Source organism: Budorcas taxicolor, chromosome 25 (genome assembly GCF_023091745.1).
Source record: "Budorcas taxicolor isolate Tak-1 chromosome 25, Takin1.1, whole genome shotgun sequence".
NCBI classification, from domain to species: domain Eukaryota; kingdom Metazoa; phylum Chordata; class Mammalia; order Artiodactyla; family Bovidae; genus Budorcas; species Budorcas taxicolor.
This window is the reverse complement of record NC_068934.1, coordinates 16,371,261-16,397,672: the sequence shown is the minus strand read 5'-3', so window position 1 is coordinate 16,397,672 and position 26,412 is coordinate 16,371,261.

The following is a 26,412-nucleotide window of genomic DNA, read 5'->3' as shown; positions in this document are numbered from 1 at the left end:
AAATAAACTCAAAATGGATTAAAGATCTAAATGTAAGACCAGAAACTATAAAACTCCTAGAGGAGAACATAGGCAAAACACTCTCAGACATAAATCACAGCAGGATCCTCTATGATCCACCTCCCAGAATTCTGGAAATAAAAGCAAAAATAAACAAATGGGATCTAATTAAAATTAAAAGCTTCTGCACAACAAAGGAAAATATAAGCAAGGTGAAAAGACAGCCTTCTGAATGGGAGAAAATAATAGCAACTGAAGCAACTGACAAACAACTAATCTCAAAAATATACAAGCAACTTATGCAGCTCAATTCCAGAAAAATAAACGACCCAATCAAAAAATGGGCCAAAGAACTAAATAGACATTTCTCCAAAGAAGACATACGGATGGCTAACAAACACATGAAAAGTGAGTCAGTTTTAAATCAGCTGCCCTAGGCCTGTGTCAGGCACCGAGTGGTACAGTAGAGATGGTACCTTCCTCTGCCCTCACAAGAGCTCTGAAATGTGTTTCCTGTTCCTCTCCATCTCAGATGAAGAAACAGATGCTTACACAGGCAGGGTACTTTGTCCATGATCACCACTGGGGATTTCAGAGCTGGGATTTGAACCCAGACCTGTCTGGATTCAAAGCATGAGTTAGTTCCACTGACACACCTTCCTGCTCAGATGTATTCTCCTTCTACAAGTTGTGCTCCTTGGTCTCTATTTGATCAGAAGTTCTTTTCTTAGAATTCTGAAACCAGCAGAATCATTCATCTACGACTCTGTTAACAGTATAACTTGCATATTTACAGGCAGAAAAATCAGGCTTTAATTCCCTCAATATATAAAAAGAACAAAAAGACCTAATATTTATTGGATGCTGTGATGGCTAGTATTATTTGTCAACTTGGCTGGCCTGGTCCATGGTATCCCATCAAAAGTTATTCTCATTGTCTCTGTGTAAGTGTTTGTTGGGTGATATTAACCTTTAAATTTGCTTCCCTGATGGTTCAGTGGTAAAGAACCACCTGTTAATGCAGGAGACATGGGTCAATCCCTGGTTTAGGAAGATTCTAAGGAGAAGGAAATAGCAACCCACTCTAGTATTCTTACTTGGGAAACCCCATGGACAGAGGAGCCTGGTGGGCTATTGTCCATGGGGTCACAAAAGAGTCGGACACGACTTAGCAACTAGACCACAACAATCTTTAAATCAGTGGACTTTGAGTCAAATCCAATCAACTGAAAGCCTTAATTGAATACAGAGTGACCTCTCCCAAGAAAAAAGGTATTCTTGCCAGCAGACAGTCTCTGGACTCAAACTTCAATTTTTCCCTAGATTGCCACCTTGCTGGTCTACAATGCAAATTTTGGGTTGGCACTTCCACAGTCATGTGAATCACTTCCTTAAAATCTCTCTCTCTCTCACCTCACACACACACACACACACACACACACACACACACACACACACACACACAGTTGGTTCTGCTTCTTTGAAGAACACTGACTGATATAAGCTCCTATCAATTTGAGAGACCATGCAGTGTTCTTTTTCTCAGCACTTCTAGAATTCCAATATGCATGTGAACTACTGGGGTCTTGTTAAAATGGTTTCTGATTCTGTCTGACTAGGACAGGGCTTAGGATTCTTCTTCAGCAAGCTCCCAGGTGACACTGATTCTGCTGCTCAGGGAGCTCTACCATGTGAGGACGGGTCTAGAGCACTGGCTGTGGGACTGAATAACCTGAGCTCAACTCTGACACTGGTAAAGTTGATCTGTTTTTACTCATCAGCTACTTCTACAAACCAAGCTGCTGCTGCCAAGTCACTTCAGTCATGTCCCACTCTGCACGACCCCATAGACAGCAGCCCACCAGGCTCCCCCGTCCCTGAGATTCTCCAGGCAAGAACACTGGAGTGGGTTGCCATTTCCTTCTCCAGTGCATGAAAGTGAAAAGTGAAAGTGAAGTCACTCAGTCGTCTCTGACTCTGCGTGACCCCATGGACTGCAGCCTACCAGGCTCCTCCGCCCATGGGATTTTCCAGGCAAGAGGACTGGAGTGGGGTGCCATTGCCTTCTCCAGAGGATCTTCCTGACTCAGGGATTGAACCTGTGTCTCCTGTGTCTCCTGCATTGGCAGGCAGATACCTTACCACTGAGCCACCTGAGAAGCCCCAAGAGCACTCACTTTATCCTATTTTATTATAAGGCTGTTGTAAGGATGAAATGATAGACTGTTGAAAGGCCTCAGGGCATGTCTGGCATGTCACACATGTGCCATAAGAAAGGCAAGTAATTATTATATATTATTGCCTTTAAAACAACCCAGTGATTCTCAGTGGTGATCTAAGGGTAGAAGAGGGCCATGATTTTATCCCCTAGGGGATATTAGGCAACATAGAGAAATTTTTGGTTGCTATGAGAGGGTAGATAAGGAGTGCTATTGGCATCTAATGAGTGGAGGCCAGGGATGCTCTTATGTATCCTACAGTGTGCAAAACAGCCTTCACAACAATAATTGTGTGTGCTTAGTCACTCAGTTCTGTCGGACTCTGTGCAACCCCATGGACTGTAGCTTGCCAGGCTTTTCTGTCCATAGGATTTCTCAGGCAAGGATACTAGAGTGGGTTGCCATTTTCTCCTCCAGGGAATCTTCCTGACCCAGGGACTAAATCCATGTCTCTTGGGTCTCCTGTACTGGCAGGTGGATTCTATACCACTGGCACCACCACAACAATAATTATCTAGACCAAAATACCAGTAGTCCTGAGATTGAGAACTTCTGCAATAACCCTACAAGTTAAGGATTATTCCCCCCTAGTTTCCAAACAAAGGAGCTTCCCTGATCACTCAGCTGGTAAAAAATCAGCCTGCAATGCAGAAGACCTTGGTTTGATTCCTGGGTCAGGAAGATCCCCTGGAAAAGGGAAAGGCTGCTCACTCCAGTATTCTGACCTGCAGAATTCCATGGACTGCATAGTCCTTGGGGTCGCAAACAGACGCAACTGAGCTATTTTCAATTTCATTTTAAATGAAAGCACAGAGATCCAGAGATATGGCTAAATACACATATTTAGTAATATAGAAACTTTTTTTTTTTTTTAACTACAGACTGGGAGTGGATGGTTTTGGAGTTTCCTAAGTCAATGTGTACTAGAGCAGCACACCTGTGTCTTCACATGGTTGGACTCCCTTTTTAACTTCTAGGGCTATAAGCGAGCTTTGAGCTGGTATTGTTCTTGCATTTCAATCAGAACTCAAGTCCCAGAGGAGGCCATTCAGTCATGAACTATTCTTTGCAGAACCAGGGGAGTCACACACCACTTGTGCAATTCAAATCCCCTCAGACAAAGGCAGGGCAATTATTGTTTCCTGAGAAAATAAAAATCTAGCGGGATTAGAATGCGGGCTTCAATGCATGTTTCAAACCTTGCACAAATGAACAACAGGAGTTTATTATTATTATTTTTCAATCACAGCATGGCATACGCAACACCCTCTGCAACATACGTTTTTTTTCTCTTCTGATTCTACAAATACTTCTAAACTGTCACTGTTCCTCTAAAAATGTGAGCTGGCTAGAAAATTAGTAGAAATAAAATCTACATCACCCCAGATTGGCTCATTCAATTCAAACTAGCAGGTCAACCAAATAAATAAATAAAACCACAAATAAAAAGCAACCTGTAACAAAACAAAACTGATTGAATCTTTTTATCAAAATGAAAGAGATGGGGCTTTTGTTAACAGGTGTCTGGCTCTAGTGCTTACGAACCTTATGACTCCCTCTTTGGAGCTTAACTTTGGTTTATATAAAATGTAGATGCTACAGGTCCATGGCAACCTTGGAAGAAGGGCTCAAAAGAGAAGCAGTCAAGCCTGAATGTATTTGCTCTATAAGATTAGAAAAATTACCACCTAGATGTATTATTCATGAAAGCTCAGAGGACTTTATTTGCCAAAGGAAAATGAGCACTTTGATTATGGGGATACTAGTATTATTGAGAAGTTCAGCAGTATCTATTCTCTGAAGTCTAGGGTTAATGGTAATAAATGCAATTACAGAAATGAATTTCCCAAAAAGAACTGAGATAGTAAAATCACAGAACAGCAAAAACCAAGTGGTAACACTTGACTTCCAGGACCAAGTGAGTGTATTCATTGTAAGGGAAAATAAGATCAGGATAGCTCCCAGGGGAGCCATGCCTACAGAGACCTCTGGAGCTGACTAATAGAGCATGATGTTTCTGGGGGTAAGACAGACAGGCAATCAACAGTGTTGCTTAACATATACAAGTAAGAGATCAGGAATGAATGAGAAGAAAGCTGAGGTCAGCTGAATCGATGGAAAGCAAACGTGGAAAGCCAAGTTTCTAGACATGCTCTAGTTCTTGCATCCAGATGCCACCAATGGAATGAGAGGTGGGCTTTCCATTTATTTATATCATAGCAAGCATCTAAAATAGTGACCTACCCAGCCTTTCTACAAAGAAACCTGTAGCTATTTATTGGGTAACTTTAAACTGAGAGATATTAATATCCAGGGCGGTAGGAAAGACAAAGCAAAAACTCCTAAAATCATACCTAGTCCCATCCTGGCCAAGATAGTAAGTAAAATTAGATACATTACTTGAGCCCGAGTATCTGCAGGAGCTGTTGGCAGTAGCTGCTGCCTAATCAGGAAGACTCCTCCCTGCAGTTAAAACTAGCCATGGCTGAGGCTTAAAGTAAAATTGTAAAATTGTTAGTCACTCAGTTTTGTTCGATACTTTGCAACCCCATGGGTCTTTGTGACCCTTGGACTCCAGGCCACCAGGCTCCTCTGTCCATGAAATTCTCCAGGTAAGAATACGGGAGTGGGTAGCCATTCCCTACTCCAGGAGATTTTCCTGACCAGGGATTAAACTCAGGTCTCTTGTTTGCAGGCAGATTCCTTACCGTCTGAGCCACTAGGGAAGCCCAAGGCTTAAAGATACATCAAACCAAACTCAATACACGAGTGCCCTGCTGAGTCATGGTTAGACTTTGATAATTCTAGAAGAGAATGGTCAGGTAAAATCCTACAGAAAACAACCATAATATGCTGATATAATTTAAAAAAACAACAACACTGGAAATAGGCAAAAACAGACAGATTGGGGAAGAAATTAGAAGAAATGCAATTAGAAGGGGTAAGAATGGAAATTTGTGGCTTTCTGGCTCAAGGGCTGTCCAACACATGCATCTCTAGTTGTAGAAACCATGGCAGGGAAAACTGCAGCTCAGAAATGGAAAAGTGGATGAGATTCCCCAGCAGAAGTTCTAACAGGGAAAGAATTTCAGAAGTGAGACCCATTTCAATTCATTAATTGTCTAACTTGCTAGTTGGAAATCAAACTACACACACATGGAATAAAATGCAAGTATCTCTGTGGTTAAGGATAAAATTCCTGAAAGACATCTACTCATGGAATAGAGATGTTTGTGGAACCAGATATGTGAATTTTCTGTTTTCCTTTGTTAAGTGTCTTCTTCAACCATGAACTTCTCAAGTGGCAGAAATATAAAATTTGACATACTTGAAGTATTAGAATACAATGCACAAAGATGGCAGAAAAACTGAAAACTATGGGGGACTTTTAGAGGCAAGGAAACCATAAAGAAGGTAAACACTATTTTTACCTAACTCTTTGTCTTATCCCCAAAGTACTCAAGAACAAGGAAGGTACACAGGGGAACAGACTAAAAGATCAACAGAGGGAAGGCATAGAAACTAATATCAGTAGCTTCATACTTGGGGAAAAATAGGTTTGCAATTTAAATGTAAGCAAGTTAGCCAGCTAATAAAACCCAAATAACCCTCAGGAGAATATGAAAAAGTCCTGAGCTAATAGTGTATTATCTGTGTCTTAAAGTAAGCTTGATTGAAGTAAGCGTCAATCAAAGCTTTCTAACCCAGCAAAAGTGGAGTTGCTCAGTCAAGTCTGACTCTTTGTGAACCCATGGACTGTAGCCTATCAGGCTCCTCTGTCCATGGGATTTTCCAGACAAGAGTACTGGAGTGGGGTGCCATTTCCTTCTCCAGGGGATCTTCTTGACCCAAGGATTGAACCCAGGTCTCCCTCATTGCAGGCAGACACTTTTACCATCTGAGCCACCAGGGAAGTCCTTAAACCAGCAAAAATTTGACCCATATTTAGAAAAATAAAAAAATAAAAAGGGTAGTCAATAGAAACTGAATCTGTGCAAAATAAACTGCTTACTTTAGCATAAAGAGACTCTGAAGAACATATTATGAGTATCTTTAAAGAAATAAAAGAAAAAATGTTGAAAGAACTGAAATAAAATATACTAAAATGAATGAACAGGTAGAAAATACCAATAACAAAATGTAAAATATTTAAAATGGAAAATATAGACCAGGAAAATAAAATATCTAAAATAAGTATTTTCTGGATGGGCTCAGCAATAGATTAGAGCTGGAAGATGAAAAAAACAGTAAATCTGAAAGTATAACTAAAGACATTTCCAAATTGAAAGGACAGGGGGAGAATCATTGAAACAAAATTAAAAAGACTCTAAGATATCTGTAAACCGACATGGGGCGGTTTGACAAGTAATAGTTGAAATTCCAAACGGACATGAAGGAAAGAAAATATCATAAAGAAAAATAACTTTAAAATCAGATCCTAAAATTTGGTTGAAAATGCTAATTAGTTTACTATTACTAAATAATATTAAAATATATAATAATTCAGACAACTCAATGAATCCTGGGTAGCATAAAAATAAGAAAATCATTTTTAGAGTTATTAAAGTCAAATCAGTAAACAGTAATGATAAAAGAAAATCTTAAAAGAACAACACTAAAAGCAAACAAATAAATTAAAAAGCCTAAACCAACCAAAAAAAAAAAAAAACATAAAGAGGGAACCATAGTAACAAAAACTGACTTCTTGTAAGAAATTATGGAAACTGTAAGATATTGGAAGACTATTTTAAAATGCTAGAGGGAGTGGAATTGGGCAAACAAATCAAAAGGCAAAAGGTAAAAATAACAAAGCTAAACTAAACTTAAAAAAAAAAAAAACTCTGTTGCTAAAAATTTTGTATCTGGCAAATCTATCCTTCTAAATGAAAGTAAAGAAAATTTTAGATACCTAAAGACTGAAATAATTTATTGACAGCAAATATATATTATAAGAAATGCTAACACATATACACAAATGTTCTTGCTTATAATTTCCTTACATGACTATATAAAGAAAAAATAATTGCACTAAGACAGGAGATGTGAGAGGATATACACTGATGCAGATTATATTTTAATTTATATAATTAAGCATTAACTAATTATATTGACATAAATTTAAGATTTGTATGTAATTGCTAGAGTAAACCCTAAAATTATAAAAGAGACATAGCTAGAAAGCCAATAGAGCCACTAAAATGGAATACTAAAAGAAACTGAATTAATACAAAAAAAATAAAAAAGGAGAAACAAAGAACAAAATCTGGATTAGACAAATTTTAAAAAAAGAAAAGAAAAACAGCTAGTTTAAATATAACACATTGAAATCACATTGTATGTAAATAGACTACATCCTCCATTCAAAAGGTAGATTATTGGGCTGTGTAAAAAGGCAACAATTTACTATCTCATTTCTGTAAGAGACAGAATTTAAATCTGATGCACCAGTAGACTGGAAGTAAAATTAAAAAAAAAAAAAAAACATATTAAGCAAATAGCAAGCATACAATAGCCAGAGTGACTATACTTGCATCAGACAAAATATACTCCAAGTCAAAAAGTTTTCCTAAAAATAAGCAGAAATACTTCGTGATAAAAACATCAATACACCAGGAAAATATAAAATTATAAATATGTCCTATGTTATGCTTAGTCACTCAGTCATGTCCAGCTCTTTCCGAACCCATGGACTGTAGCCCACCAGGTTCCTCTGTCCATTGGGATTTTCCAGGAAATAATACAGAGTGGGTTGCCATGCCCTCCTTCAGAGGATCTTCTCACCCCAGAGATCGAATCCAGGTCTCCTGCATTGCAGGGGGATTCTTTACTGTCTGAGCCACGAGGGAATGAATATACATGTATATGAAACAGAATTTCAAAATATATGACACCAAAACTTATGTACCTAAAGCAATGTTTGAAGTTTTTAAAAACTTCTCTCTCAGTAATTTGTAGGGCAATTAGACAAAATGTAGATTAATCCCCTTAACCAAACTGTCCATATGTTATAAAACATGTGGAGAACTGCTGAATACACCAAGTACACACAGAATTTTCACCAATATAGATCATGTTCCATGACATAAAGTAATTATTATTAAGCTTTGAAAGATTGAAAGCTTAGAGAGAATGCCCTCTGTTCCCAGTTGAATTAAATTAAAGAAAAAAAATAAAACCTCTAGGAAAGCTTCCAAATTAGGAAATTATAGGTCACTTCTTTGGAGAGATTGTATAGGGATATGAAGAAACACCAGACTTGTGGTTAAATGGTCATATACATTTGTTAAAATGCATCAATTTTCACACTTAAAATTGGTAGAGTTTACTGAATTAAGCTTCAACTCAATTCAGAAAAAGCAGTATTGGGTAAATGGCAATTGAAGGAGGCAATCCAGGGTTGCTATTCCTTCTCTTTTCTCCCACTATATTCCCCATTCAATTTACCTCATGCACTGAACCTAAAGGAATCCCTCAGACTAGTAATAGACTATCACAACTTAGCCAAGATTTAGCAGCATTTTAGCTGCTATGCAAATATTTATCTTTACTAGAGAAACAAAGCCTCCATCCATGGTATACAGCTATTGATCTTGTGAATCCTTTTTCAATAGCTGCCCTGAAGGATGATCAGAAATAGTTCACATTCATAGAACAACAGTGTGCATTCAGGATCTTCTCCTAGGGCTATGTTGATTCTCTGGCTTTCTAAAACAATATAGTTTGAAGAGACCAGGAGCATTTAGATGTTCTGAGGAATGTTACATTGACCTGTAACATTAATATTTAAATGTATTTCAAGTACTCTGGATGCCCTGGTGAGACACATGTTCTCCAGAAAGAGGGAGGTAAAACCTACAGAGATTCAGGGCCTCATATGTCAGTGAAGTTTCTTAGGATTTCTGTTGGTACCTTGTTCCAGAAGGCAAACTATTCCATGTTGCTCCTCCCATCAAGAAAGAAGCCTCATGCTTGGTAGTTCCCTTTGATCTTTAAAGACTTCATATTCTGCAACTGAGAATATTGTATTAACCCTTTTATTGGGTGATGCAGAAGATGTAAGCTTGAGTGGGGCTTCTTGGATGGTGCTAGTGGTAAAGAACCCGTCTGCCAATGCAGGAGATGTAAGAGACATGGTTTCAATTCCTGGGGTGGGAAGATCCCCTAGAGGAGGAAATGGCAACCCACTCCAATGTTCTTATCTGTAGAATCCCATGGACAGAGGGGTTTGGCTGGCTACGGTCCATAGGGTCACAATGAGTCAGAGATGACTTAGCACTCACGCAGGCATGCATAGCAAGCAAAGCCTATATTTGAAGCACGTTTGCTGCTTGGACCATGTGATTCAGCAAATTCTATAGTTCTAGAAGTGTCTGTTGTGGATAAGATGCTATTAGAAGCTTTTGTGAAGCACTGACAGAAGTGTTGCAACATGGATTCTTATAGTTCGGAACTAAAGCCATGCCATCAGCAGCAAAAATAACTATCCATCATTTGAACAACCACAGCTAGGGCTCTAATGAACTCTGTTAGGGACTGAGTATATGCCTATAGACGCTATCAAGAGACCATGTGAACAGTCCACTTATCATGGTCTGGGAACTATAAGACTGGTTCGTCAGGCTGGGTTGAAAAGCAGAAGGAGTGGATTTTGGTTAGCTGTAAGAAGAAACCCCTTTGAAGATGCTCATCAGGGCAGCAAAGAAAGACAGAGAAAAAGACCAAAGAGGGGGAGCTGGCAACTGCTGCAGATATAACCAAGGATGTCTGTAACCAGGCAGCAGCATCTCAGGTAGTATGAAGCCCTTGGCACAACCTGAACTTTCAACCCCACTGCCACAGCACATCGTTCCAGCCTGAATTCTCCTGCCCTGGGCTCCAGTTGGATTTGACCACTAAGAACCTACTTCCAGTCCTGTCTCCTGCATGTGGGATGTCTGCTCTTAAGATTGCTTCTATTTGCTCAACCACAACACACCAAGAAACTCTAAACTTGTCACGAGTTTAGAGTTGGGCTCTAAAGCCCAACAAGGGCTTGCTGTGACACTTTACATAATTAAGGAAACTGAGGAAGAGAGAGGCGAGGCGACTTGCTTGGTGTCACGGACAGTATGTTATGGGGCCAGGGTTTTGAAGTCTATTGTTCAAACCAAAGAATATTCAGGATGAGCTGGTAGATAAAATGATAACAGAAGACGGTGAGCTCCTCAAAGGCAGAGATTTTTTGTTTCTTGCATTGTTGTTCAGTTGCTAAGTCATGTCCCACTCTTTTGTGACCCCACGGACTGTAGCCCAACTGGCTCCCTTGTCCATGGGATTTCCCAGGGAAGAATTCTGGAGTGGGCTGCCATTTCTTTCTCCAGGGGATCTCCCTGGCTCAGGGATAGAATCCATGTCTCCTGCCTTAGCAGACAGATTCTTTACCACCAGGGAAGCCCAGTCCTATGGTAGTTATTCAATAAATACCCACTGAATTTGAACTTATTTTTCATAATATTATACTAGAACCATACACAATACTCACTGCTGTCATTTTATTACCTAAGAATCTGGCATGAGATCTGGTTCCACAGCCTACCTACTTTAGAACTTAAAGTTCTTTTACATTAAGTATTACTTCTTATACTTAAAGTTCTTTTAATAAATCTATAAAAAATAAATCTTTTTTATCCAGAATAATATCAAGTTAAGTTGAAGTACGTGAATGTAATACCATGCAATTTACTTGTGATAAAAATTACTTTCATTCTTTCCCAAATCCTTTTCTAGAAACTTCTGGATGTATAAGTCATACATAAGCTTGCAGGTTGTACAGATGTGACTTTGGGAAGTGTCATTTACATCTTAGAACAAGTGATTGTGAATAGTCACAGTCACTATCTGTGAGATATTGACTCTGATGTTTCAGGGAACAACATTTACGGCTTTCCAAAGCAGTTCTGAATCTAGAATAGTAGATGAAGCATAACAAGGATATAATAAATAGCTTTCAAGTGAATCAACCATCATTCAACAAATTAATGACATATATAAAAAGAAGATCTATTTTACCCTAAAATGTCACCCACAGTATCTACATTCAGCACTGTAGAATGTTTGCAAATGTAACAAGTACTAAGAACCCCTTCAACCAATCCTCAAATACATGTTCAGCCCTGTGCTAGGAACCAAATGAAGGAAACTGCATTAAAAACATGACTCACAGTCACTGCTCCATAGAAACTTCCACTGTATGTCACCAGGGACTTCCCTGTCACCACATCCACTAATCACTTCTTTGCTCTGATTTTACCTGGCCTCTCAGCAGCAATGAACATTTTTCCTTATTGAAGCCCATCTTTTCCTCTTGAATTCTGTATATTTTTCTCCTGTTTCAAAGATGATTCTTTCTGTCTCCTTGGCTGACTTCTCCTTCTATAATATATTCTAAATGTTGGGAGTGGCTCAGGGCTTAGTCCGTGAATCTCTTCTATCCACACTTTCTCCCTAAGTCAGTGGTTCACAACCTCAGCTGGATATCAGAAACTTGTACGGAGCTTTTAATGACCCTGATGCTCAGGCTACACTTGAGACTGATGGCATATGGATCTCTAAGGGTTACTGAAGCAACGGCATCTTTCACAAGCTCTCCAAGTGGTTCCTATGTGGAGTCAAAGTTGAAAGCCCCTGGCTGGGTGATCCTATTCATTTAACAGGTTTAAATGCCATCCATATGCTGTTCATTCCCAGATTTATGATTCCAAACATGGCTCAGATTCCTAACTCTGATTCCAATGCTAGCATCCATCCCTGACTCACTCCCTACACTTCTGACTTGTTCTGGCTTTAGTCCTTATACAAACTGGATGAGAGCTCAACTCTAGATGAGAATCCCTGGACCCCATGTATTGCTACCCAGGAGCTAAGTCAGCTACTCATTGCCATCCAACTCTCTCCAAGCATTTTCCTAAGTCCCACCAGGGAGACATTCAAACAGGCTGTTCATATTACATTAGAGGCTTACTTTTATTACCTATCTCTCAGGTGTCATGTAATAGGTGCTATGAATGGAATTTCACATACTTTATCTAATTTAATTGTCAGGACAAACTCTTTGAGGGAAATATTACACATGATCTTATAGGAAATCAAGACTTAAAAAATAAGAGCACAATCAAAAATTGGGCAGAAGGACTGAAAGGACATTTCCCCAAAGGCATATAGATGGCAAATAGGCACATGAGAAAAATGCTCGATATCACTAGTTATTAAAGAATTGCAAATTAAGACTATTGTACAATGAGGTACCACCTCACACAGGTCAGAATGGCCATCATTAAAAAGTCTAGAGATAACAAATTCTGGAAAGGGTATGGAGAAAAGAGAATGTTTCTATACTGTTGGTGAGAATGTAAATTAGTGCAGCTAATTCATTACTTTGCCAACTAAGGTCCGTCTAGTCAAGGCTATGGTTTTTCCTGTGGTCATGTATGGATGTGAGAGTTGGACTGTGAAGAAGGCTGAGTGCCGAAGAATTGATGCTTTTGAACCATGGTGTTGGAGAAGACTCTTGAGAGTCCCTTGGACTGCAAGGAGATCCAACCAGTCCATTCTGAAGGAGATCAGCCCTGGGATTTCTTTGGAAGGAATGATGCTAAAGCTGATGCTCCAGTACTTTGGTCACCTCATGCGAAGAGTTGACTCATTGGAAAAGACTCTGATGCTGGGAGGGATTGGGGACAGGAGGTGAAGGGAACGACGGAGGATGAGATGGCTGGATGGCATCACGGACTCGATGGACGTGAGTCTGAGTGAACTCTGGGAAATGGTGATGAACAGGGAGGCCTGGCGTGCTGCGATTCATGGGGTCGCAGAGTCGGACACGACTGAGCGACTGAACTGAACTGAACTGAATTCTCCACTATGAAGAATAGTATGGAGGGACCTTAAGGAAACTAAACACAGGGTTTTTATATGGCCTTGCAATCCCACTACTGGGCATGTATCCAAAGACAGCTCAAATTTGAAAAGATATATACACCCCATTGTTCATAGCAGGATTATTTACAATAGCCAAGACATGGAAGCAACCTAAATGTCTATTGACAGATGAATGATAAAGAATGGATGGTTATATATATATATATATATATATACACCACACAATGGAGTATATACATTGAGATACTACTTAGTCATAAAATATAACAAAACAGTGCCATTTGCAGCAATATGGATGGACCTAGAGAGTATCATATTAAGTGAAGTAAGCCAGACAAAGACAAACATCATATGATATCACTTACGTGTAGAATCTAAAAGAATAATATAAATCAACTTATGTACAAAACAGAAACAGACTCACAGAAATGGAAAGCAAGCTTATGATTGCCAAGGGGCCGAGGGAGGAGATAAATTAGTAGTTTGGGATTAATATATACATACTACTATATATAAAAGAGAGAAACCACAAGGACCTATTATATAGCACAAAGAACTATAGTCACTGTCTTATAGTAACCTATAATGAAAAATAATATATATATATATATATATACACTTATACATCACTCTGCTGTACACTTGGACTAATATAGCATTGTCAATTAAGTATACTTCAATAAAAAAAGAAAAGGTGAACGAATTTATCCAAAGTCACATGATCAGTAAGTGGAGGAATAAAGACCCAAGCTCAGGTCAATTTTACTCCAGAGTTAAGCATGATCCTTAGGCATCTGCCGCCTGTCTCTTGCCTTCCAGGCTAATGAACCATACTCCCCTCTGAGAACATATCTGTGCTTCCTAACATTATATGCCATCAAAACTTCGGAGTTCTAGAAAATTAGGTTTGGATGGGGCTGGGGAGTGCTTGGAATTCAGTTCTCTCATTTGACAGATGAGATATCAAGGTCTTGAGAAAGAAAGTTACTTTCTCAAGGTCAAAAAATTAATTAGTGTCCAGACTAGGATTTAAATTAGGTCTCCTATGAATCCAATGCTCTCCCCAGAACATAATGTTGCCTCTCACAAAAAAATGGAGCATTTCCAATAATTTATTTTTCCCTTCAACTTAGTCAAGGACCCTTCATAAAACAGGATATGCGTTGTTCAACTGCAGAAAATAATTATTTGTTACATTTGCTGCACTCTTTTTACCTTTAATTTGACTCAATTCATATAGCCATTGCTCGCCAAGCTACTTTAACCACAGAGCCCTTATGAGGTTTATTTGTCACTGAAGTCTTATTTTCTGAGGTAAATTAATGATGTGTTATTCCCAGAGACTTTATGGTGCTTATCACTATATTAACTCACATCAAAAACAGCACAGGGAGCTATTTTTCAAGCCCTGACAAAAACAGCCTAGAGAAATCCTAGTGAATTGGGGGCTTTGAAATATAAACACACGTATGAATCGCATATTTCTCATTTCATTTCACATTAGGTACATGCTTTCTTTAAAAAGTTGTCACTTAGCATAGGAAGAGATTCATTCCTTCTCATCTGGGTTTCCAAGAGCAGAAAGTGCAATGGCTCCTTTGAAAAAGCAAGAATTATGAATTAAAGGTGGTGGTTTGGTGTGGAGTCAGAGAGATTGTGGTTTGAATTTCTGATGGCTAGTTCTGCATCCTTCGTGTAAGGGGTTGGAATCCTCAGTGCCTCATCTGTAAAATGGGTATGGAAATATTGCATCCAAGTTGAGAGATCTGACTGAAATAAGTTATGAAATGAAATAAAATACCCTCGGTATCCTGAACCATCATGGAGTTGAATAAATGCCATTTCTCTTTCTTGAGAAGAGTGTTTGTTGCTTAAAGAAACTCAGTCACTTTTCCAAACTATTCTAGGTAAGTTCCACCCTTTCCTTTTCCTTTTTTATTTACTCACTGCTGCTGCTGCTGCTAAGTCACTTCAGTCGTGTCTGACTCTGTGCGACCCCATAGATGGCAGCCTACCAGGATCCCCTGTCCCTGGGATTCTCCAGGCAAGAACACTGGAGTGGGTTGCTATTTCTTTATCCAATGCATGAAAGTGAAGAGTGAACGTGAAGTCACTCAATCGTGTCCGACTCTTGGTGACCCCATGGACTGCAGCCTACCAGGCTCCTCCATCCATGGGATTTTCCAGGTAAGAGTACTGGAGTGAGTTGCCATTGCCTTCTCCATCATTTACTCACTAAATACCTCTTAATTGTGCACCAGCCATGCCAAACACTATGTAGGAAGCTCAGTGTCCTATCACCTTCTAAGAACTTGGAATCTAGTGTGGAGGCTAGACCAGGAAACAGGAGGTTGTATTAGCTCACCAAGAACTCCGATGGGTGAGTACCAGGCACCGTGCAGCCTCAAGGGCATCTCTCACTAGGTCTCCTTATTGACAGAGATTTGCTGGGGAGAATACCATCTAAACTGAGCCTCCCGTAACACCCCTCCAGTTCTGGAACAGACTAACCTACTCAGCTGGTCCCGTGGAAGCTAGGACTGGCTGACAGAGCATTTCTTATAAAGCCAAAAGTAACCATTAGGAGATACCGTTTATGTAATACAAACCTGTGTTCAAGAAAGATCTATTGAAGTAAGCTTCAAGTAAACACCAGCAGCCAGGAAAGCAGAGAGGATAGTCCAACCGCCTGATAAAGGGATGTGGGGTGGGAGGATGGAGACCACGGATTTTTACTTGGAAGCCAAGAACCATCAGGTCATCTACTTGATACTATTTTCCTCTCTCTCTTTCTCTGTCTGTCTCTCTCTCTCTTTCCTTCTTGCTCTCTATTTATTTATTTTTTTTAATTTCTTTTAATGTAAATTTATTTACTTTAATTGGAGGCTAATTACTTTACAATATTGTAGTGGTTCTTAATCATCACCACAAATTAAGAAGGCTCAGTTATCTTCATTTTACAAAGGCAAAGCTGGTTTCCAGAAAGTTCGTGTTACCCGGTCCAAGGCCACACACTAGTAAGTGGCCCCACACTAATAAGTGAATTCCAGGTAGAGCTGGAATTCACCCTGGCTGGCTGTGCGGGCGGTGGGCCCATTGTCTAGCTATCAGGGTCTCAGCTAAGTAGCCTTGGGGACAGGGCGGCAGGTCAGAGCCCATAACTGTTCCATCACATCACAAAGTAATATACAAACCAAACACTGGTGCTGAGCACACCACAAATCACATAAGCAGTGGGGCTAAATTGGGACTCTGCCTTCTGCTCAGTGGTGGGACCTTCACAAAGGGCCAAGCAGGCTGACATTGACTCAGGAATGGGCCAGGGGCAGGCAGGGAAATGTCTTGTCTCATCGTGAAGATGCTGAAGAGGTATTGCAGGGAGCTTAGCATCCCTGGGTTCCTTAGGGTAATCTTAGTCAAACTGGCAGCAAGTCATTGGTGGCAAGAAGGATTAAAAAGTTCTTTATTTAAAAGGGGAAGATAAAGTTGCTGACTGAGATAAATTGTGGATAATGAGAACAGGGTCTCGAATAAAGGGGAAAAAAATGGAGAAGGTGGCAAGCTGCTGAATCAGCTCTCTGGCAGAAAATGGAATTAAAGGGTTGCCTTTCTTTCTCTGACAGAATGGATGTTGAAGCCTTCTTCTTTATTTCTTTTTCCTTATTCATCTAAAAGGTTCTCTTTAGGAACAATGAATTGGAAATGCAAACCAAGAAATCCTGCCAAAACTCTTGACAAGATGGAAGGTGAGGAGGGGGTAGTCACTGATTCTTAGCTTGGTCCAGAAGGATGAAAAAGTGTTTTCCTCCTACTGGGAAGAAGGAGACATTTTTCATCCCTTGTGTCAGGGATAAACTTAAGATGTTCGATTTCTCTGCACAATGGAAAGAAGGGAAGACAGAAGAAGCACATTAATATTTACTGAATATTAACCATGGTCCAGCAATATACTCAGTAACATACAATATTATGCTTTTTAATCCTTATAGAAGCCCTGTTGGGTATGCCATATTGTATCCATTTTACTGAGAAGGAAAATCAGGCAAAGAGACGTGGTCCAAGGTCATGCTGCTAATAAATGGCAGATCTGGGCTATGGACTTAGGATGGTCCAGCCCCAGTGTCCAAATTCCCATTACTGTGCAGGGAAATGAGCAGGATGGTGTCCCTCCCCTCTCTACTTTCACAGTACACTGCAGACAGATGAACTCTTGGATAGTAGGTAATCCTCACATCTCTATCTAATCCATGGAATCAGTGATTTTAGTTTTGCTCCTTAATCAAACATCAACATTTTGGAAGAGAGTTAACAGTTCCAAAATGGATTCTGATATTGAAGATGCCTCTATTTATGGAGCCAGCAATCTCTGCATTTCTCTCTAAACACAAACTAGAAGGTGAACTTGGCTGGTCCTTCCTCATCCATTCATTGATCCATTCACTCATCCATGACAGATGTTTCATATCTGCTATGTGACTGCCTTCTTTTAAGTAAGGGGCAAATATTCATTCCTTCCTTGTCTTGTGGAACCTCCCTATAAAGTAATAGGATCAGACAAATGCACACCTACAGTATAATGGATTTTAAAATGGTGAGTTTTATTATGGGAGATTATAGATCTGTTGATCCCAAAAGAAGAAGCAATACACACACACAGGTTGTTAGGAGAAGATTTCCCAAAGTGACATCAGACTAGACCCAAAAGGATGACCTGGAGTTGGCCAGGTGAAAAAAGAGGTCAGTGGGAGGAGAACGCACAGAAGGAAAGAAGAAAAGATGTAGGGAGTTAATAGAACGCTGAAGTAGGAACTCTTTGGGTGAACATGGATATGCACTGAGGCAGGAGAGGCAGACAGTAGGGAGTGGGGCGTGGAGGACTCATGGAACTTCCCAAGAGCCGTAACTGTTACACTGGTGATGAAGAGCCACTGAGGAACCCACATGAGGGCCTGATCTGATTAGATGTGTATTTTAGGAAGTTCACATTAGTACATGGCAAGATGAAAGATTCAGAAATGAGCTAAGAAGCTAGGCAGTCTTTAAGAAAAATTTTAGGTGATATTTATATTTATAGTTTGTATTTATTATTTGCATTTATGTATTATTGTTTGCACTTATTTATATTCACTTAGGTATTTGTTCCAGAGAAAGCGATGGCACCCCACTCCAGTACTCTTGCCTGGAAAGTCCCATGGATGGAGGAGCCTGGTAGGCTGCAGTCTGTGGAGTCACTAAGAGTCGGACACGACTGAGCAAGTTCACTTTCACTTTTCACTTTCATGCACTGGAGAAGGAAATGGCAACCCACTCCAGTGTTCTTGCCTAGAGAATCCCAGGAATGGGGGAGCCTGGTGGGCTGCCATCTATGGGGTCGCACAGAGTCGGACACGACTGAAGCGACTTAGCAGCAGCAGCAGTAGTAGGTAGTTGTTCATGCATTCATTAAATGTTTATGGAGGGTCTGATATGTGTCAGATACTGACTCATGAGAGCTGGACTCATGAGATACAAAGGTGAGCAAAACCAAGTGTGATTCCTACCAGTATATAAAATGAAGTCTAGTTGAGAAACCAGCAATTATTTTACAAGTGTAGGAACAACATTACAGCTGTCACAAGAGCGTGGTGGGGAGTACACAGTGCCGCAAGAGCCCGGGAGGGACTGCTTTGTCCTTCTCAACTTCCGCGGCAAGGTGACACATGGCCTGGGTCTGCAGGACCAGCAGCAGCGAAGCGAGAGCCAGGAAGCTTTCAACAGGCTGATGCTGTGGGAAAACCCTGTTTGGATAGGAGGGCAGAGAGAGTGGAATGGCTAGAACCAGGAGGTGAAAGAATTAGGGTGTGACGTGAGGCTAGGGGGTCACTGTCTTAGTCAATCAATGGATCATTAGCTGACAGGATGCAAGTGCCTGTGTGGCTAGGCTTACTTTCTCTTCTTCCCCCCTGCCATGGCCAAGAGAACCCACCCCCTGCAGGAAGATGAGGCACGTGAGGAAAGCCAGATCACCTTGTCCATCTCAGCAAGAGCCACCCTAATGTTGTTGTTCAGTCCTAAGTCTTGTCCAACTCTTTGCGACCCTACGGACTGCAGCACACCAGGTTTCCCTGTCCTTCACTATATCTCCCTGAGTTGGCTCAACCTCTTGATGAGGGTTAAGAGGAGAGAGAAAAAGCTGGCTTAAAACTCAACATGAAAACAAAACAAAACAAAATTAAGATCATGGCATCTGGTACTACCACTTCATAGCAAATAGAAAGGAAAAAAGTGGAAGCAGTGACAAGATTTTGTTTTCTTGGGCTCTCAAATCACTGCGGATGGTGACTGCAGCCATGAAACTAAAAGATACTTGTTCCTTGGAAGGAAAGCTATGACAAAGCTAAACAGTGTATTAAAAAGCAGAGACATCACTTTGCCAACAAAGGTCCATCTTGTCAAAGCTATGGTTTTTCCAGGAGTCATGTTCGGATGTGAGAGTTGGACCATAAAAACAGCTGAGCTCTGAAGAATTGATGCTTTCGAACTGTAGTGTTAGAAAAAGCTCTTGAGAGTCCCTTGGACAGCAAGGAGATCAAACCAGTCAATCATACAGGAGACCAACCTTGAATATTCACTGGAAGGACTGATGCTGAAGATGAAGCTCCAATACTTTGGCCACCTGATGCGAAGATCTGACTCACTGAAAAAGATCCTGATGCTGGGAAAGATTAGGGCAGGAGGAGAAGCAGGTACAGGGGATGACATCCTGTGCTAGGCAGCAACCAGATAAGCCTGAACCCATGAGAAAGCCCAGCTGAGACCAAATTAAGTACCAAACACAGACTGAAATTGCCAATCTATGGTCTCCTGGGAAATGCATATTTATCATTGTAAGGTACTGAGTTCCCGTGGTTTGTTATGTGTGCACGTGGAATAAGAGGTGAAGGAGCTTAGAGACATTCAGAATGAGTTTTACAGGGAGGGGGATCAGGATGGGGGACACATGTACACCCATGGCTGCTTCATGTCAGTGTACGGCAAAAACCACTACAATATTGTAAAGTAATAAGCCTCCAATTAAAATGAATAAATTAATTTTTAAAAAATGAATGACTTTTACATTCCTAATTTATACATCTGGACAAATACTGGAGCCATTCTGTGAGCTGGGACCAAGACTTAAAACAGGAAAAGAACATTTTAATCAAGCCTAGGGAAACTGGAAGGATGCTTTGCCACAAGGATGGAGATCCATTCTGAAACATCACTTGGGCCAATTTGGACTATTCATGCGTCTCTTTTTTGGGCTCCAAAATAACTGCAGATGGTGACTGCAGCCATGAAATTAAAAGACTCTTACTCCTTGGAAGAAAAGTTATGACCAACCTAGATAGTATATTCAAAAGCAGAGACATTACTTTGACGACTAAGGTCCGTCTAGTCCAGGCTATGGTTTTTCCTGTGGTCATGTATGGATGTGAGAGTTGGACTGTGAAGAAGGCTGAGTGCCGAAGAATTGATGCTTTTGAACTGTGGTGTTGGAGAAGACTCCTGAGAGTCCCTTGGACTGCAAGGAGATCCAACCAGTCCATTCTGAAGGAGATCAACCCTGGGATTTCTTTGGAAGGAATGATGCTAAAGCTGAAACTCCAGTACTTTGGCCACCTCATGCGAAGAGATGACTCATTGGAAAAGACTCTGATGCTGGGAGGGATTGGGGGCAAGAGGAGAAGGGGACAACAGAGGATGAGATGGCTAGATGGCATCATGGACTCGATGGACGTGAGTCTGAGTGAACTCTGGGAGTTGGTGATGGACAGGGAGGCCTGGCGTGCTGTGATTCACGGGGGCTCAAAGAGTCGGACATGACTGAGCGACTGAACTGAACTGAACTGAGTCTCAGATCGTTCTTTTGCATTGAGTCTAATTGACCTGGGTTCAAATTCTAACACTCAACTTTTATGTGACTAAAGTGAGCTAGTTAACTTGTCTGCAGTAAGCTGGAGAATAACAGCAATAATTTGGGTCTGCCAAGTTTTCATGAGGACCACATAAGTGGCAGTTGAAGCATGGGCATAGCTTAGCCTTTGTTTCATATCTGAAGCATATTTGCTATTAAAATATGATTATACTAATCCGTGTTCAGAATACTCTCCAGCTGACAGAATACTCTCCGCACCTCTCCAAGTCCTCTTTGTTCTTAAACTTCTCTCTAGATTCACCAAATCCTTGAAGCCCTCCCCAGCTGTTCTAACACTCCACTGACTCTCACTTTTCTGAGTGTCTGGATCTCTGTACTCTTGTATATATTTGTTCACTGTATGTTTATTGAGCACCTACTATGTGCTCATCACAACAAAGAATAATTACAAGACACTGTTTTATCCTACTCACAGGGAGCAAATACCACACAATCTCATATTTTTATTTAAACATGTGTATATTCATTTCACTTTCTGGGTCATAAATTGCTCTAACATACAGATTTTTGTTTCCTGTTCAAAAAAGCTCTGTAGAGAGGCTGGGTGAGTGTCCACGTTCTTATTTCCCTTTCATAGATGAGTGTCAGCTACCTGGCCATTCTCCTCACCCCCTTGTCACTTGGTAGGCACCTTTACTATATGAGGGGTTAAAAGATTTTATTCATTTTGTTGTGTGTTTGCCTTCTTTACTTATATGGTGGTTTCTGAGCTCAGGGACCTTGAGTTACTTATCTCTGTATCTCAAGGGTCCAGCTAAATGCCTGGCAAAGAATAGGTACTTAATAAATATTTACTGTGCGGAAAGGGTCAGATAGTTTGAGGGATTTGCTCAAATCCACATGAAAAATCAAAAGCAGACCCAGAGTTAGAATATAGTTCTCCTTTCCCCAGTTCCTTTCTCGCTCCATTACAACACACTACCTTCTGTTATTTTCATGTTTCTGTGATAGGTTTTATAAAGCAGATTAAAGATGTCTCAGAGAGAAGGCATGGAGATGGAAATGGCAATCCACTCCAGTATTCTTCCCTGGAAAATCCCGCGGACAGAGGAGCCTGCCAGGCTACAGTCCATGGGCTCAAGAGACTCGAACACCAGTTAGTGACTAAACAGCTAGGAGAAGGCAGTGTGTTAAAAGCATAGTATATGTTCGTAAGAAACCTGCTTAGGAGTGAAAGGAGGTAGGGGGATTAAAGAAATAATACTCACTGAGTATCTACCATTTACATGAAAATAGTATCTTCTTTACATTTCACAGCAAATTGAGGAGGAGGTCAGCTTTATGTCTGTTTACAGCTGAGAAAACAGAAGCTCATAGGGGTAAACTTGGGTCAGGTTCTACAGCCCCTAATCTGTGGGCCTGATGACAGAACCCAGGTGGGTCTGAATTCAGTGCCTGCTCCGTCTATATTACAGCCTCGAGCAAAAAGATGATCGTGTTGGGCAAACTGATGGACAAATGAATGGGTGAATGCTGTACTCTTTGAACTGACTTTCAGTGGAGGGAATGGGCCTAAATGTGACAGCTTTTCAAATTCAGAGACTGGGCTTCCTAATCCTCAGACCGTAATTTTCACTCCTGTGGCTTTGTAAATAATGTTTTTTTGTCATTTCATAAAATGACTCTGATTAGGAAGGGATTGATCATTTCCTAAGACTGTTTTGTAAGAAATGCCCAAAGCCACTTGGCGTCCCCTGTTGGTGCTTATTTCTCTGTGTTTTTGATAACATACAATTGTCTTAAGTCTCTCAGGATTTATTAGACGGAATGTTCAAAAAGAAAGCTGTCTTATTACTGACCCTGCATCCTCTAGTTAATAAGTTTTTTTTCTAATTTTACTGCAAAGATGAAAATTTCTTAATTAACCATCAGAGGTTCTCTGAAGCTAAGTATATTAAAATCATATTATGCCTTCCTGAAGCTCTCCTTAGATTTTTTATTAAGCAAAGCTATTGGAAGTAAAGATATGAGGGTAATCACATCTATATATAATAAAGATACACTTATGAGTTTTCTATTCTAATCAACATCACTGCCACACTGAAGAAGTCAATTATTTTGTAATATTTAAGAATGCTAATAAAAATGAATCCTATTTAGCTAAATCCTGTTAGCTCTGGAAATGAGAAACATGAATATCAGTACAGCAGGAAAAAAGATCACAGATTAATCCCAAATGCAATTTAGCAAATGTGTGTCAAAACAACTGTATTTCAATGGTTATTTTCGATAACTGTTATATGCCAATCTTTCTTGATTCTGAAAGGTAGAAAAATTCAGACACTGAGAGTGATTTTGTAACACAGATGGGAACAAACAGGTGCATTAATAAAGGCATATATGTACAGCCATGATGTGGTGGGTAACTGGGTCTCATGGGAAAGGGGAAGCCCTGATTTGCCAGTTTCCACAGTGTAAATATTTCTACCATAGCTGATTTTCACAGTCCCAATTAAAAAGCTCCCAATTTGAAAATGCTTACTCCTTGGAAGAAAAGTTATGACCAACCTAGATAGCATATTCAAATGCAGAGACATTACTTTACCCACTAAGGTCCGTCTAGTCAAGGCTATGGTTTTTCCAGTGGTCATGTATGGATGTGAGAGTTGGACTGTGAAGAAGGCTGAGAATTGATGCTTTTGAACTGTGGTGTTGGAGAAGACTCTTGAGAGTCCCTTGGACTTCAAGGAGATCCAACCAGTCCATTCTGAAGGAGATCAGCCCTTGGTGTTCTTTGGAAGGAATGATGCTAAAGCTGAAACTCCAGTACTCTGGCCACCTCATGCGAAGAGCTGACTCATTGGAAAAGACTCTGATGCTGGGAGGGATTGAGGGCAGGAGGAGAAGGGGACAACGGAGGATGAGATGGCTGGATGGCATCACGGACTCGATGGATGCGAGTTTGAGTGAACTCCGAGAGTTGATGATGGACAGGGAGGCCTGGTGTGCTGCGATTCATGGGGTCGCAAAGAGTCGGACACGACTGAGTGACTGAACTAAACTGAACTGAATTTGAAAACTGGCTCACAAACTCTTGAGTATTTAACATAAGGTCTCCGGAGCTTCATAAAGTGGCTCCAACACAGCACCCAAAGTGTGGGGGAGCATACAGGATAACAGCAATGAATGCTGCTTGGACTGGAACAGGGACAGGAGGCAGAGCAGAACACAGTTGAGCAATGCCTGGAGGATGAGCAAGCTAGAAGAACAGAGAACAGGGAGGAAGAATGTTCCGGGCAGATTGAAGCAGGCTGAGCATCGGTGCTGTGCTGAGGGCATGAGTGATCTGAATCACTGAGGCTGGGGCTCTGGAAGCTGGGTGTTACATGTGGGCCAGACTGTGAAAGACTGTGAATACCACACTAGGAGTTCTAATTCCTTTCTATAAAAAATTGGAGTCTCTGGAGGGGGCTCACAAAGCCTATCTGAAGAAAAGCTACTGAAATAGCCCAAGCACAGATGGATTCTGCTAAATGGCCAGGCGTTCTGGAAACACAGTTATTTTCAAAATGACTGATTTCTTGGCTAAATTTTATTGTTTTTCAAAGAATTTGGGTTATTTAGTAGCATGGCCATAGAAGGGAAGAGAAAGGAAAGATAGAGATAAGAAATTGAAATGCAGCTGTTACAGAAATCTACGAGTATCGAAAAACAAAGCAACAGGTGCTAATGTAGAAAACATGGGAGATACAGGTATGAAAAAGGAGAAAATAAGAATTATCTGTTATCTGCAAGCTGAAGAGTAGCAGTCTTTACCATTTTATGTTTATCTTTCTAGTATTTTCATGTACATACATACAATGCTTGTACTTCTAAAACTGAAAATCAGTTTATATTATACATGCTTTCCTAAAATTACTCATGAACAGTTCCCCAACTCTGCATGTATTATTTTACACCCTCATTCCTAATAATTACATAGTATTCCATCGCATGATGGCAACTTAATTTTTAAATCAAATTCACTATTTGTAGACTTTAAGGTTGTTCATCATTTTTTACTATCTCAAATGGCATTCTAAGCCTAACCCTATCAAAAATTCATTTTTATTCTTGGCACACATTTTGACAAAACACTTAAATCGATGTAGACATAAAATCTTTTAAAGTATTTTTAAAAGCAAATTTTAGGGAAATACCAAAATAAAATACTTCTTTGCACTTCCTTGTCCTTAGGCCTCCCTTACCTATTGATTTATTGTTGAGACATCTTCTGTATTTTACATACAAGAGCAAGTGCTCACACGTTTCTGGATGTATATAACCTCTCGTCATGGCAGTTAAGCTGTGTGTTCTGTTGGTTTCTCCATCCTCTACATCATAACTGCAGCACATGTTTTTACGACAAATATCTCTAAGGCCAAATATCCCCCACTGAAAATTAAATATCCCACTTGAATTAGTGTTGGTCTCAAGTGTGTGAGGGGTTTATCGTAGCTAGCTGGATGTCTGGCGCACTGGTGGGAGGTCACTGAGGCAGGAAGTGGATGTTTACATAAGCTTATATTCATTGGTTCCTTCAGGGGCATCATGGGAAATAGATTCACAGAACTCATTCTGACTGAGGTCTCGCTGTGTGCTGCGTGTGGGTCTTGAGACACTGAAAATTCAGTCTGGGACCAAGCTCTGGATAATCTTGAACTTTAGCCTTAGGCATTTTGACATAAAAGGGTCTTCTAGAGGAAAAGCAGTGCATGAACCCAAGCATAAGAAAGAAGGCATCATCTCTTACAAATGACCACTGCTTGAGTGTTTGTGGAGGATGCTTTTCTTTGCTCCAACTGATACACACTGTAAGAAATAGGAAGGAGGCAAAATTAAAATCACTGCCTTTCCTAAAAGAAATGCACGTTGTATTTGGGAGTAAAGTGTATAAGCAAGCAGTCACAGAACAACACAGTAAATGTCATCATAGAAACACATAAAATAAAGAGATGGAGAGAGCAGGACCAACTGACTGATGTGGGAGCCTGAAGGTAGGGTCAAGAATAGCCTCATGCAGTGGTGATGCTTGGAGTGGGTTTTAAGGCATGACTGGAGACTACTTAGGGGGACAAACAGCATTTCAGAGACAGAAAATATGTACAAAGGCAGGGAGACTCCAGACAGTCTATATATTTATCACGAAACGTGTTATACATCACCCAAACCGTGGATTTCAGCTGTAGATTTAAACCTGGGGATTGATATACATGGTCAGATCTGATCTGTTGACAAAAAAATTCACACAACCTGTGAAAGATCAGTTATAAGGTGACAAGACTCAAAATAGGGAAACTAGAAACTAGAAACAGGAGAGAAAACGGTGGCTTGGATGAA